At 46.6% G+C, this 14,178-nt stretch overlaps 1 protein-coding gene across 8 annotated transcripts in view; it reads left to right on the top strand.

Annotated features, from left to right (window-relative positions):
* The window catches only part of TNS1 (tensin 1), a 1,878,049-nt gene that overhangs the window by 658,339 nt on the left and 1,205,532 nt on the right, over positions 1-14,178 (top strand). The gene's annotated exons all lie outside the window — the stretch shown is intronic.

Here is a 14,178-nt window from a genome sequence, read left to right as displayed (position 1 = left end):
AAGCTGGCTTGGACAGGATGGGTGAGTGGCAATGCCAGGCTGGAGGCAGCTTTGGAGGTGGGCAGCTCTCAGCTCTACCCGACAACGTTCATAAATGTATGTTTATTTATTTATTTAACACAAAACATATGGACATTGCACATTCCTCAATGGCTCTGCATTTGCCATTCTTTGATAAAATACATTCAGACTGAATTCCTACTCAGTCAGTTAACATTAGCCTAATTAACACAGTTGGCCATTTAAAAAACGTAAAACACTGCATGCCCCTATCCAAACCCCTCTCGAGGTGTCAATCATCAGCCCCTGAGAGCCTCAAGTAAAGTTAAAGGTTGCAGGCAGAGAGATCATTTAACCGAGGTTCGAAGGAAGAGGAGTTGATAAAATAAATCGTTTGATGGAAACCGTCGGATTCCACCATTTTCGTCGTTTTGCCGAAATCGGGTGTTTTCTAGAGGTATGCAAGATGACCAATGTTTTCATCTTATTGTGAAGTTCATGAATTAAAAAAAAAAAACTCTTGAAGAAACAGTAGTGGTCAAAATCAAAAACATTCTTACTTTAGTGGGTGAATTGTAGCATAAAAAATATACTATGGGAATGTTCTTATGCAAACTTTTGTTTTGCACAGGTAACAAACTTTTTGTCGTTGTGAAGATGCAGATTTTTCCACGTTGATAATAATCGACCACGGAATTTATCTTTTCGGCCACTATTCTTTATTTTGCGCTTGATTTCTGCTCTGCAACACCCGCCTTTCTCCCCCGCACTCCAACCCATGCAGAGTATGCCCTGCAATCTTCTTGGACTGGAAGTCCTTTTAAGTCGAACCTGGGTAGCGAATGCGCTGCTCTGTGGGGCATGCTGTATTCGAGTATGGACTTGAAGCTCAGCCCATATTTTTCATTGGCTTATGTCATTGTCCTTTGTAAATGCTGGCTTCTAATTCGTTATTAGGCTTGTTAGTCCCTCCTTAGTTCCGCCTAGTCTTCATTTGGTAATCTTCCATGAGGACAGGCCCTTTTGCTTCTGTTGTTACACGGTATGTCTTATTTACTCTGTAAGAACTATTTTCTTCAATGAGTTTCTCCTACTGCAGGTACGACATGCTTTCCTGCAACATTCAGCGCGCCATGCGCGCTTTCACTTTCCAAGCAGCCCAGGACAATGGCATCCGCTTCTTTGAAGTGAAATAGCTCTCGCATTTTCCAGAGTTTGAGCTATTGGCATTGTAAATTGTATTTATGTGTTTATTATCAAAACAGATAAATAAAAGGAATATGTCAATAGCTTAAACTCTCGCAAATACGGGACCTATTGCATTCCAAATACTTGTTTAGGAATACTATAGGGACTTCAGGAAATCTGATCATCCTAAATGTGGGGCCAATTATAAACTGGTTGTTAGGAATCCCACCTCACATTGTGTGAATGTAATGCATGCCTCTGTAACTAACCAGTTTGGGTCTGGCATTCAAGTCAATATGGCAGACACTTTGCATGAAGCCTCTCAAGACATTCCTTTGACCATCTTTGCCGACCTCCGGACACCAGAGTGTCCTATGTGTGCCCGGGGGGGGGGGCAGGACATAAAGCGTCTCCCCTTGATAATTATTCACCATTTTTGGTGCCCCTGGCACTTTGTGCCTGATGGGGAGAGAGTGAACTGGATAGGAACAGAACTGGATTCAGCACAGTGTGAACTACTGGGCGTACTAGTGATAGACGAGTTGGTCAATGAACCTGCTGCAGAGCAGTGTGTGCAGCAAGAAATCATCAGATTTTAATCTCTGTCCAGTCAGTATGACCAAATGTTTCCATGTCACCAGGATGCCACATTTCCATTTGAGGACTTTGAGTTAAAAGATTAGACTGTTGGAGTTACCTAGCTTGCTTATTCATAGTCCTCGTTAGTCCTAGTTTTTAACTTTTTCTTTGTGATACTTATTATGATTGAAGTGCTCTCCTCATCTGGGACTCAGATTTACATAGGTCCCTCAAAAGCTTCAGTGGCACGAAGAGCCTTGTGTCGGATCCGAAGGCGGGGCTCACACACAATTCTCCTATAAATGGCTGATCTTTGCCATCGTCCAAAAGCATCCTTCAGTATGGACAGGTGGGACTGACCCCATGGCATAATGAGTAAGATTACAACTAGGAGTAATGAGCGTTATCAGTAAATAATCCAGGCATTACCCCTCACCCCAGTGTTCTCATTCTGTTAAACTCAACACTTCTTGTGGCTAAAGAGCCCAAGAAACAAACACTCTATTCTGCCTAGTACAATAATAAACAAAAAGTACTACAAACTGACTTTAGAACTGATCTAAAAAAGAACCACACTGAGACTTGTAGCACAGGCGTCTACCGGCGGAAGCATATATGGATGTATTAAACAGGGTGGACCAAGTTGTTACCCTACATATGTCTTCTGAAGACGACACTCCTTGAAACTTACCAAGGATGCCACTGCACCCTTTGTGGACATAAATCCCCTAACGCCAAGGAACTTGTGCCACTAGACAGGCCACAAGGATAGTTAAGCAAACACAATAACTGTCTGAAAATGTATCAAAAGGCTATCTGATTGTGAAAGGCTGCGGATGTTTCTACATATCACCACGGCACCCTGCTTGCATAAGAGAGTGAAGATGTTACTCCACAGTTAATGGAAAAAGAATGCCAATACCACATTATGAGCTGTACCAAAGTCTGTCCAGACCGTGGTTGCAAACATCTAATCCAGTCTGAATCTGAATTCTTGAAAGACTATCAACATATTGTTCAGTTGAATTGTTTGCCAGTAAGAAAGCCACATCCAGAGTGAGACATTTCGGGGTATATGTTCAAGAACTGCCGCTAACTAATGCTAAAGCTAGTTAGCGACAGTTTTCTTAACAGGGCCTATCACCAAAATCTAGCGCCCTGTTAGCGATGTATTCAGAATACGTCGCCAAATGGTGATAGTTTCAGGCAGCCGTGTCGAAGACTGCCGCTAACGCTAGCGTGATGGCGATACAAATTCTGACGCTGCCGTGCAAAAACGGGCAAAAGGCCCATTAGCGGCAAAAACAAAACTCACTTTAGTCAGCTTTAGCCTATACGTCCACCTCCAATGAAAAATAGGAAACAAAACCAATGGAATGCAGAATGGAGCAGCCAGGCCCAAGTGCAGCACAGATAAACACCCTCCCCAAGCCCCCCAACTGCCAGGATGACCAGCCAGAGTCCCAGAGGAAGAGTAATTTCAGGGCTACAACCATGAAAAGAGGTGCATTGCTGGGCAAATTCAGTGATGCGTCACTTATTATTGCTCACTCCTTGCAACACCGCGGCATCCAAAACCTTGAAAGTGCGGACAGTCCCCGGGGCCCGGAGGCCTCGCTGGGCCTGCATCTGGGACTCAGAGTAGGATGTGGAGGTGCTGTGGAGTTGCTGGGCCGTGGCGGTAGACATTGTGGCATCAGCGATCGCCCTTACCTGATGGTGAAGTCTGCCAGGTTGCATGGAGACACGTCGCCTGTGACCTGTGTGAGAAGATCACCTGGTGCCTCTTGAAGCTGTGAACGGTAGAGGCGCTCCTGCGTACCAATGTAGGGCAGTCTGCATCAAATATCATGTGCCACCACTACACCGGGGTGCACAGAGGAGATTACCAATGGTTGGCCACGTCTCTCTGCATCACAGGCCAGAGGATGTTGTGCTGGATGTTGTGCTGACCGGACTCTGTGGAGGGTGAGACCCCTGAGCTGCGCCAAACTTGTGTGGTGGGAGCGCTGCAACTTCATACCTACGGGGGCCCTGTTGCATCACCTGCATTGGGAGGTTCCCCAGCATACTTGGCGGTGACTGTTGTACACACGCTTGGAAATCCCACATGGCTGAGGCTCCTGCTGCCTGGGTCACAGATTTGGAGAGAGTGCAGCGGACTGAGGCATGGTGTCAGTGTCCAGGTGTGGAGAAGGTGGGACACGTAGCGGAGGAGGGCCCAGGCCTAGCACCTGTGGGTGACGTGCCCCCAGTGGTGGCTCATCCGCTATGGCGGAAGAGCATACCCCCACTTCTTTCAAGCAGTGCTAGAAGAGGAAACACAACATGATGATAATTTTCTGGTGTACTCATGCTACGTGTCATTTGCGGGCGGGAGGGTGGGTGGGGCTGCTTCTCATGGAGCATGGAAGGAGCGGAGTGGTATGCCCACTCAAGTGCGCAATGACTTGTAGGCCCTCCCAGGCCGCCCAAAGCAGTCATGTGCATATCCCTGTTCACAATGCAGGCTGCATTACAGCCTGCATGGAGAACATGCCCACCACTCCAGCCCCTGGCTGAACGCCACACAGCCTGCCATCTAGCAACACTGTAGAATTATTTTGCCGCCTTCTCCTGTCGAAACTTCAAACACACCTTCTGCCACATATGCACAAGAGCGCCTCCTGCCGTTCAGCCGATCAACAGCGCTGCCGACTGGCTCAACTGCATCCTCCTCAACGTGAGGTCCCTCCACAAACACGCAACAGAAATCTGGAACCTCCTTGACGCCACCGCTTCAGACATCGACTTCTTCACGGAAACCTGGACCAACCTCTGCTCCAGACCAGACATCGCCAGCCTGGAGAAGGCATTGCCATTGTCTAAAAAAGGCACACTCCTACTGACCACACACTCTAATGACCCGACGGTGACCGTGGAACACCTCCACTAGCAGAACTGGACCAACCCCAACACCACCCTCCACAGCACCCTCATTTACAGGCCCCCCAGGCCATGAACCCCAATTCCTCGATGCCATTGTAGAACTCATCGCACCCTAGGCTCTCCCATCCACCTACTTCATCCTACTCGGAGACCTCAAGTTCCTCCTGGACATCCCCAGTGACCAGAACACCACCCCCTCCTGGGGAACCTCGCCAACATCGGACTCAAGCAGCTAGTCACACAGCTTGACACACACACCAGCCTTTCTTCTCAACCAGCGGGAACTTCAACTACAGCCACACCACAGGACTCTCCTGAACCGACCATCATTGTTTACATCATGCCTTCGCCATGCCCACCGTACACCATCGCCATCATTGCCCCCCTCGTCACAGCTGGAGCACAGCCACCAAAGAATTTCCTGTAAACTCCCTCAGCACCACCACTCCGCCACAGCTTACAGATGCCAACACAGCAACGCTCTACCTCCACCGATGGATCTCCAACTGCGCCAACACTCTGTAATCCCTCAAGAAAAGACCAGGCAAACAACACTCCAAGAAGGCCAACTGGTTCACTCCCGTCCTCCACTAGTCCAGCCCCATCTGCAGACGTCTCGATAAGAGATGAAGCCACAACATCAATCAACTCCGCAACACATTCACCCTTGCACCATGGTGCAAGGATGCCTGCGTTGGTGCATGGCAGCCATTGTGCACCAACATAGGTGAAAAAGGCAGGGGGGCTTATTCATGAGCCCCTTCTGACAGTTTCACCCTCCCGGTGCGTCATTTTCTTGACATACTTACAGTGTGATTCTTGCACCACATTGCGCCGTATTTGCAAAGTGACGCATCTAGGCATATTCGTGACCTTGTGAAGCCCTGTGCCACACTATACCTGCATCAAGTATGATGTATACAGGGTTGGTTTTCCCACGCAACAAAGCCGCATAGGAGTGGCGCAGTGTAATCCATGAGATTTCTCTGCAACAATTGTAGGACGCCACTGCATCAGGACCTTACAGCTGCCCCATGGCAAGCATAAGGGTGACGCAGTGCCACAGGGATAGGCTGGCCCCATGCATTTCTGGAGTTGTGTCATGCTTGTGACACAACTGCAGCAATGCATGACTTTTGCGCTGAGAGATACGTCAGGATTCTAGATGTATCTGTCATTAATTGCGACATTGAGCGCCGTACAGTGAATACAGTGCATCCATGGTGTCACAAGAAGGGCGTAGTGAAAAGTGTTGCAACACTGTTTTGTCGCAGCGATGCAACACTTTTCATGAATCAGGCTGCTTCCTATCTTGTTGATGGTGCGCATTCCGGCCCTGTAGTTTTGTCTCAGGGCAGCGCAGTAACATTCCTTGCAGAGCTGTCCAGCACCAAAACCTTCTGAAATTAGGCCCCAAGTGCTTGCACCATTTTTAAGACCAGCTATTTTCTGGTCTTAAAAAACTCCCACTAACATCAGTTAGAGGCAGTTTTTTTGGTTTTGCACCATACAAGGAATTCCTTGAAAATATCGCAAAGTGGGGTTAGTGGCAGTTTTTGCACAGTAACAGCCACCTTGCATATAATTTTCGTTAAGTCCCCCTAACAGAAGGGGCGATCCTAAAAATGCACGCTTAAACCGGAAAACAGCCGCTAACTGCGGTTAGTGGCAACTTGTACATATGGCAATAAAGAAAGCCGCCGTAACGTCAAAAAAATTGGCGCTACGGTGGCGTTAACTCCTTGTACATATGCCCCTTCATGTCTACTGACTCCAGAGATTCAGAGATTGTAGAATAAGCACCTTGGAGACTAAAGAAAACCTTGTGTCAGATCCAGAGATATATAATGCTGCAGAAGGCTGTTGTCTGATGAGTCAGCCAGATATGCGAATAGAGACCCAATCTGCCGAAACACAACCAACCTCAGGAATCAGTATACCCAGTGAGGGGTAAACGCCCAACTCAACTTGACAGGGTTTTCTTTCCTTGTGTCAGATGCCAACAATATATTTCTCCAGCCAGAACCCTAGCTGGAATCCCAACATTGCTAACTCCTTTGATTTAGTGACCACCTTCTGGATGACAATTCTTATAGACCACCACAGTCAGAACCACTATCTACTTTTTGGGTGACCGGGACTAAATGACTTGTAATGGAATGTCTCCCTTTTCTCTGGATCATCTGCCCTCTATTTCCAGGGCTCTCATAGATGTATATCACTCCAGGCTATACTATCCATTTTAATCAAGACAGAAGGGGCAATGTCCAATGAAATTGCTCTCTACTGGTCTCCGATGAAGTCCCCGTTACGCAGGTGTGTAAGTGTGAAACCGTGCACATTGATGTGGCCTGGCCCACGGTGCAACAAAGGTGCATGCTGCCATATGTCCCTTTACCTGAGGCATTCGATCGCTGGTGTCTATCCCCGTACCAGAAGTGTCATCAACATATGTTTGAGGTCATGTGCACTCTTGTCTGTCCGGAATATCTCACCCTGCTAGGTCCAAAATGTTGGCCCTGTGAAGGAAGGTTCTGAGATGTGATGTGTGATGCTGCCCAATTGGTAAGGAAACCCTGGCCCTGCAGAGTCATATCCTATCCCTTTTTCCGGTCAAGGCCCATTGATGATGCTGCATTCAGGAGCCAGTTCTCTAGGGTGAAATGTTTCTCAGTGAGTAGGGCTGTTAGTGGCGGAAGATTTTTGGGAGGGCTCTTATGGAGACTCCAGTCCAAAGATGAGCTCTGTAAACTGACAGTGTTATCCTCTACTGAAAACTGAGGGATCTCTCTGGAGCTGAAACTTTCGGGTAACATTGATAAATACTAAGGAAATATAGAAATCATTCTTTGATATTCAGATAATGACATCAAGTCCTGGAAGCAGTGAAGTGGGGCTGCCCTCTGAACGGTCTCACTTATAAAAAGAGCAGCTCTTGTTTCTATCCTGGAGGTTGAGGTTGAAAACTCTATGGTGGAACATAAACGAATGGATCGTAACACTCATTTGTCAAAAGCTGATTTCCACACTGCGGGGCTACAAGGAGATAACGTCACCAGAGCGTCACTTTTTCTGATGTTCTGGTGGCGTTAACCCCTTCACCTTATTTGCAAGGAGGCGTTTAGCCACGTGGCTTAACGCCGTTTTGTAAATAATGTCCCTATTCACGCAGCACTTTGCATGAAAGTGGCAGGTAAAGAGTGCTGCTGTGGCCGTCCCCCTGCAACACCTATTGCTTTTTGATGCTGCCCGATATTTACAAGGTATGGGGCAGTGCCAAAAATACAGTGAGGGGATACCTGATCCTAAGCAGGCGATAAGAGGAGAAAGGTGTTATTTCTCCTCGTATTTTGCTCTTTCCATGTGTGCTGCCTTCTGCACTGTAAAGATTGTTTATGTACAGGAAGATGTCCCTTTTACAAGAACATTCGCCGCTGCAATGCAGGCACCCTTGCCACATGGCGGCAGGGTGCCTGCGCTGGTGCTAGGCAGTTTTTTTTGCGCCAGCACTAGGGGTAATGCAGGGGTGCACCACATTCTTGTGAACACGGCACATCCCTGCATTTTGAAACTATCAGAGCGTGGCATTACCAATTTTGGCGTAACAATGTGCTCCTTTAGTTTCTTATAAATGCCCCTGAATTCTTCACATATTGTAGATATCTACGTCATGGACCTGGGCAGAGCAGGTATGGCATAATATGCAGTAGCATTATGCTGCTGCGATCGTGCCTTGTGGTGTCCCTTTGCTGCTGCTATTTGGCTACTTGGTTATCCTGGTTGGGATCTGTGAGTTACGATGATTACTGAGATGCTTCTTAAAAGTGCGCATCGTACCTTATGCCCCACTGCTTGCTGCGTCTACAGAGGTTTATGAATTGTTATAAATCTTCTCTTCCAATTGTACCTCAGAAAGAATGTTATGCTCTGAGTGCCAGTCCTGAACATGGAAATCTCATCTGCTCACCACACACATGAGCTGTTAGTGCTGATGTAATATCTGATGGTGTTCACAGCACTTCGACATTCCCTTTCGCCATTCTGAACAATCTAACCTGAATTCTAGTGCTCTGAAGCAGGCTGAACTCCTGGAGACTGTGCAATAGATAAACAGATAGATATTTATTGATGCATGATTCAATCAAATCATTACATCACAACACACATGAGTATGAGGTAAACATCATTACATCAGACCAATACCTTAACCATAATATTCGATCCCTTAAATTCATTGCATTAGCGCACCTACAATTAGGCTTAAATTCATTACCTAGGGCTGAACTTGGCCAGCACCATCAATTCTATTCTTCGGCCCTCCCTGCTGTGAAACCCCTAAATGTGCCCGGTGGGTCACAGTTCCACAATAGCCCCCCAGCCGAAAGTGCTTCATGACTAGAGTGCTTCGTGCAAGAGGACGGTGCATCTATGTGTAGCTTGACCCAGGTTATAAAGAGCACCCGTGAGGCTCTTTCTGGGCCAACGACCAAAGTAATAGTTAAAATTCGAATAGCGAAAACCATAAATAGTTAAAAAAACATTGATTATTGAATCCTCTTACAACACTGTACAAATACTATATACAGTTAATGGAGCAATTGGTGCATAGCAGCTACTGCCAAAGAGGAGGTTCAAGGGTGCAGTTGCAGGATCCAGGGTGTGCAATAGATGCGATGCAGCACAGGCGAGGACTCAACTGGCGAGCCCAGTTCCGAATGTCAGTGATACTGGCTCGGAACAATGCTCCCCACTGTCAAGCAAGTGGAGATACGTGTGTTGTGAATTTTGCAATTATTGGTTGCCCTTGCTCGTTAGCAGTTGAATTTGGGGGAGAAAACCGCTGCCTGGTAAGCTAACAAATTTGTCGCACCTTTCAAAGCCCACAGGGCAATACTCTTGAGACAGATGAAAGATGCGACCTGGCAGGTTCGCGCTCCAAGAGCCAGGAAGACTGGTCTGATTAAAGGTCTCCTCTCTAGTCTAATGCAGGAAAAACAGCATAACAGATGTATCCAGGATTCTAATTGGTAGGAGCATAACCTGCTCTCCCTTTTGTCACCGCCGCCACCCCATGCCAGATTAAAGTCTCTTATAGGCAGTACTAATAGTCTCATATACAATATCTGGCAGTGAGTAGCTCCATTTATGGCTTCAAGGAGGTATGGTTGTGGTTCCCCTGGGAGATATGAGTTATTCAGGGGCTGGACCAAAGCAGACTTGTCTACAGATAGCAAGTTTTGCTTCCTTGAGGACTCTTTTAGTTGATGGTCGATGGCCCTCTCCCAGATATTGAATGGGACAGTCCCAGTTTGGAGCGCTGTATCTTCAATCTTGAGTGACTTTATTGCATCTTTTGTTTGAGAATACAAAGGTGCCAGATGTTTCAAAGATAACTTTAGGTGACCATTTAATGATTGCGACCTTGCCCTCGTGGTCCTGATGTAATATTTCAACAAGGAGGCTTAACAGTCCAATATTTGGATCGCCAGACCCAGTTCCAGCCTTAGCCTGGACTGACGAGCATATCACAGTTGTTGGAAGATTTTCCGGTATGCTCTCCGTGGATTTTCCCATAAGTTAAATCTAGGACACCCAAGTAGGCATGATGACAATAATGCATGGCTGGCAAAAGAGTCGCATTAATTACTCTTAATATTGGCTCCACCGATGCACTGCTCAGTTTCCGACACAGATGGGCAATCCCATACGTGATGGCTGCTTCCTTTTTCTTTAGAGTATTTGCCGGTACCACTGAGGAGCTGTTTTCGGGAAACCACACGCCCAGGGGATTGTACTCTCTAGCTGCGCTGTTACTGCTCAAACGCCAGGAGGCAATTGTTTTGTTCCTGTATCTGCCACATATTAAGACCTTTCTTTTGTCCAGGTTAACCTGGAGATGGTTAGACCGGTTAAAGGTGTTCAGGACATTCAGTGTCCATTGCAGCCCAGTTTTAGTGCAATCCATGATCACTATATCATCTGCGTATTGAACTGATTGCAGCTTGATGTGCAGTATCCATTCCACAAAGTTGTTGGTTAATTCCTACATAAGGTTTTTCTTAAGGATAATCCAACTCTATGTCTTTTGGACACTGGTCCAAGGAATCCTCTTGTGCTAAATAGGGAATTCCCTCTAAACTTGAAACTATGTGCCCCCTTTCTGCAGCAGTGTATAGATTTAACATGAAGCCAGTCATATACAACTTGTCCAAGTCTTTTCACTCTCAAAAATTATGTTTTATATGTGTAGTCATTCATTTTATGGTAGTTTCACTTGCTATGGATATGGATATTATCTCTCTGGTCCTTGAAAACAACGGTTTTCTCTACTAGGGTTCTCAATTAAATTCACCGCATCCCACATGAACTTGAAGCCCCTCCTGTATTCTTTATCCAGCATCAGCTCTCCGTGACTGCTGAAGAGTACTCTGGGATGGTCCAGCGTTGCCCATACTGTGCAGTAGCGATGCAGCAATGAACGTTAAGACAGGATGAAGTCCTGGTGGATCTTAGTGGATCCCATTCTCCTTCAGGATCAATGAAGAGGGTGGGAGGACCAGCAAATCATCTGATGTGGTTGTGTAAATTCCTGTTATGAAGAGGGGTCTCACCAAAATCTCCACCGACCCCCTTTCAACAAACCGGGCCCCTCTCACCTGGGCCACCCGGGCTGGAGCCGTTCCCACGCACGATACACCGCGGGTCGGGTAAGTACAACTCCGACCCGTGCAGCTCCCAGCCCAACGGTCCGCCACCGACGGATTGGGAGTCTGGAGCAAAAAAGGAAAATCTCCGAAGTGTAAATGGCTCTGTTGCTGCTATGCAGAGCTGCGAGGGAAAGACCGTCCCGCCGCTCTGCACCCTTTTTTCACTGTTCCTTGAAAGCCGGCAGGATCCAGATTGGACCCACCTCTCATACCCCGGAAGCATTTGAGTGCTTCTGGGGTATGCCCTCCTTCTGCCAATCAGGGCCATAGGTCGGGCCGGTGCCTGGTCGCGTCACCAGCCCTGTCCGTCTATGGCGTCGGAGACCGTGCCTGAGTCCTGGTTGGCGCCTTATCAAAATCATAGGGACAGGGATCAGGAAAGGGTCTCTCCATTTCATTTCATTTGAATTAACTGAATTAAAACACCCTGGGGCAGATTTATCATTATTTCCCACAGTGCAGTGCAACAAGCCACCTCGCTGCGCAGTGCTGCCTGAAAGGGGAATGCAGGAATGTGCATTATTTAACACCATATGACACATTCCTGTCCTTTCCTTGCGCTGGCGCACAATGGGCTGCCGTGCGCCAATGCAGCCACCCTTGCGCTGTGGTGCATGGGTGCCTGCAACGCAAGCAGGATTGTTTTTGTGCATAAACGGGCACCTTCCTGCACAAAAACAATTCTTTGAGGCATTGTCCTCTTTCTAAGTGTTCTTTAGAATGCAGCACATGTAGAGATTTGATTTGATTGGCATATTTGTAGAGCGCAGCGAATGCCCGAGGGCGTTTTGGCGCTAGAAAGAGTTACATATGAGGAGGGATAACAATATTTCTCCTTGTTATGCCTCACCAGAAGAGACATAGCCTTTGACACATTCTCAGTCTACTAGTAATGGTTGATCCAGGAATGCACCAAATTCCATGGGTGGATGCGTGGGAACATCCACCTCCACCCATGGAACGCCTCCCTGGAGCGGAGAAATGCAACACAGTGATTTGCTCTGCGTTACGTTACTCTAGATCAGAGGTCTTCAAACTATTTTGGTCTGAGCCCCCCTTAAGCAAAATGTTTTGAAGTTGGGCCCCCCCTCCAAACCTATATGACAAGGATTTGGGGAGTGGGAGGGAAGATCACAGGGGGCTGGGATGATGAGACCATCTGAGGGGTGCTTTTCTATAGCTTGTAATAAACACTAAATGTGCAGCATCACACAAGAACAGAATTGACCACAAACACTACAGCCCATAATTGGGGTGCCGTGGGCCCCGATGCACTCCACCTGCTGCACTAATGATGGATGCAGCCCTGAGAAACAAGCTATTTCCTCTTCTTTCATTCCTTCTCCACCATGTCTTACCATCACTTCAATCTCAAAACAGGTCCAGTCTCTGTCTGAAAGAAAATGAGCTACTGCATGCTGCCCCAGTTGTTTTGCATCAATGGTGCCATCTGCCCTCATGCTAGCAAGCAAAATGAGCCCCCATGCCCAAATTCTATTGTAAAACATTCATAAGTGTGATGCAGTGGGGCCCTTGGCAAAAGTGTTGCTGCACTTGCTTCATTAATATTAGCTGTTGCCTCTGACCTTTCACAACATGGGATCCCACCTCACACCAACCCTCTCCCTCCCATCCCTCCTCACCCTTTCATCTCTCTGATGCCCAAATCAAGGTGTCGCCTCTGTTTAATTTTCTCCCTCCCTTAGGACATTACTCGAAGGCTCAAAGAAAAAATGGCACAGAAAGTGTGCCCAAGACCTCTTATGCAGCTGCAGCATCAAAGATGCCTACAGCTCTGCAAAGCAGGCTGTCTACTCTGCCCACTCAACTGGACTATTGCTTATCGGTCAGATGCCCAAAGCAGGCTTTCTGCAAAAGTTACCCACATGAATAGCACATTGAGCCCCCCTCCTTCCGCTGTTTGACCCTGTTCCGTGTGGAACAATAGTGTCCTGTGCCCTAATAGTAGCAAGGAAAATGCACCCCATGTTCTTTTTCATAGCAAGACTGCCATAACTGAGACCTAGCATCCACTCACAGAGTGTGTGTGGAGGGGGAGGGCTCCTGTGCTGCAAAACAGATTGAGAACTAACGAAGTAACATGCCTTCTCACCAAGGTGCCTGCTACCTGAAAGAAATGCAAATGCGTAGAATGGTTGGAACCAGTGTAGGCTTTAGTTAATGGAGTCACTCCGTTTCAGGGTGACAAATGTTTATTCTTTCTGAGAGGAAATATATGTGTCCATTAAAAGGAGTGCGCCCTTTTAATGGGCATATATAAAAAAAATTACATTGGATATAGTCTGGATTCCTATCACTAAAATGTCTATTTTTAAAGCACTTGTTTTTATCTTAAATAGTATTTTGCTGCAGTCTGCTTTATACAGTGTAATACAATTGTAAAGCAATGACATTCACAGTGCTTTCTGTCACAGACTGGGACCTTTTAGCACTATAAAGAAGCCCCACTCAGGATTTAATTCTGTGACTCAGTCGTCACACACCAAGACATCTGCTGTGATCACATTAGCTAACTGAGGTTTCATAAAGTAAAAGAGTATATTTCCTTTTGGTTAGTTTAAGTTGCATTTATTTTTCAATTAAGGTGTATGTGTCTTTAATACAAATATAATTACATCTTCAAAAATAGAAAATAAATTAGATATTGCATTTTACAAAGTGTAATGTAGTCTTGCAGATAGTAAGATGTAGTTTCTATGACAAACCAGATGTCTCTAACTGCATAACCTCAAAGTCCTTTTAAAATGGTCACTGT

The sequence above is a fragment of the Triturus cristatus genome, chromosome 3_2 (genome assembly GCF_964204655.1).
Source record: "Triturus cristatus chromosome 3_2, aTriCri1.1, whole genome shotgun sequence".
NCBI classification, from domain to species: Eukaryota; Metazoa; Chordata; class Amphibia; order Caudata; family Salamandridae; genus Triturus; species Triturus cristatus.
Note: the sequence above shows the minus strand (reverse complement) of the source record. Positions and strands in the feature narration are given on the sequence as shown.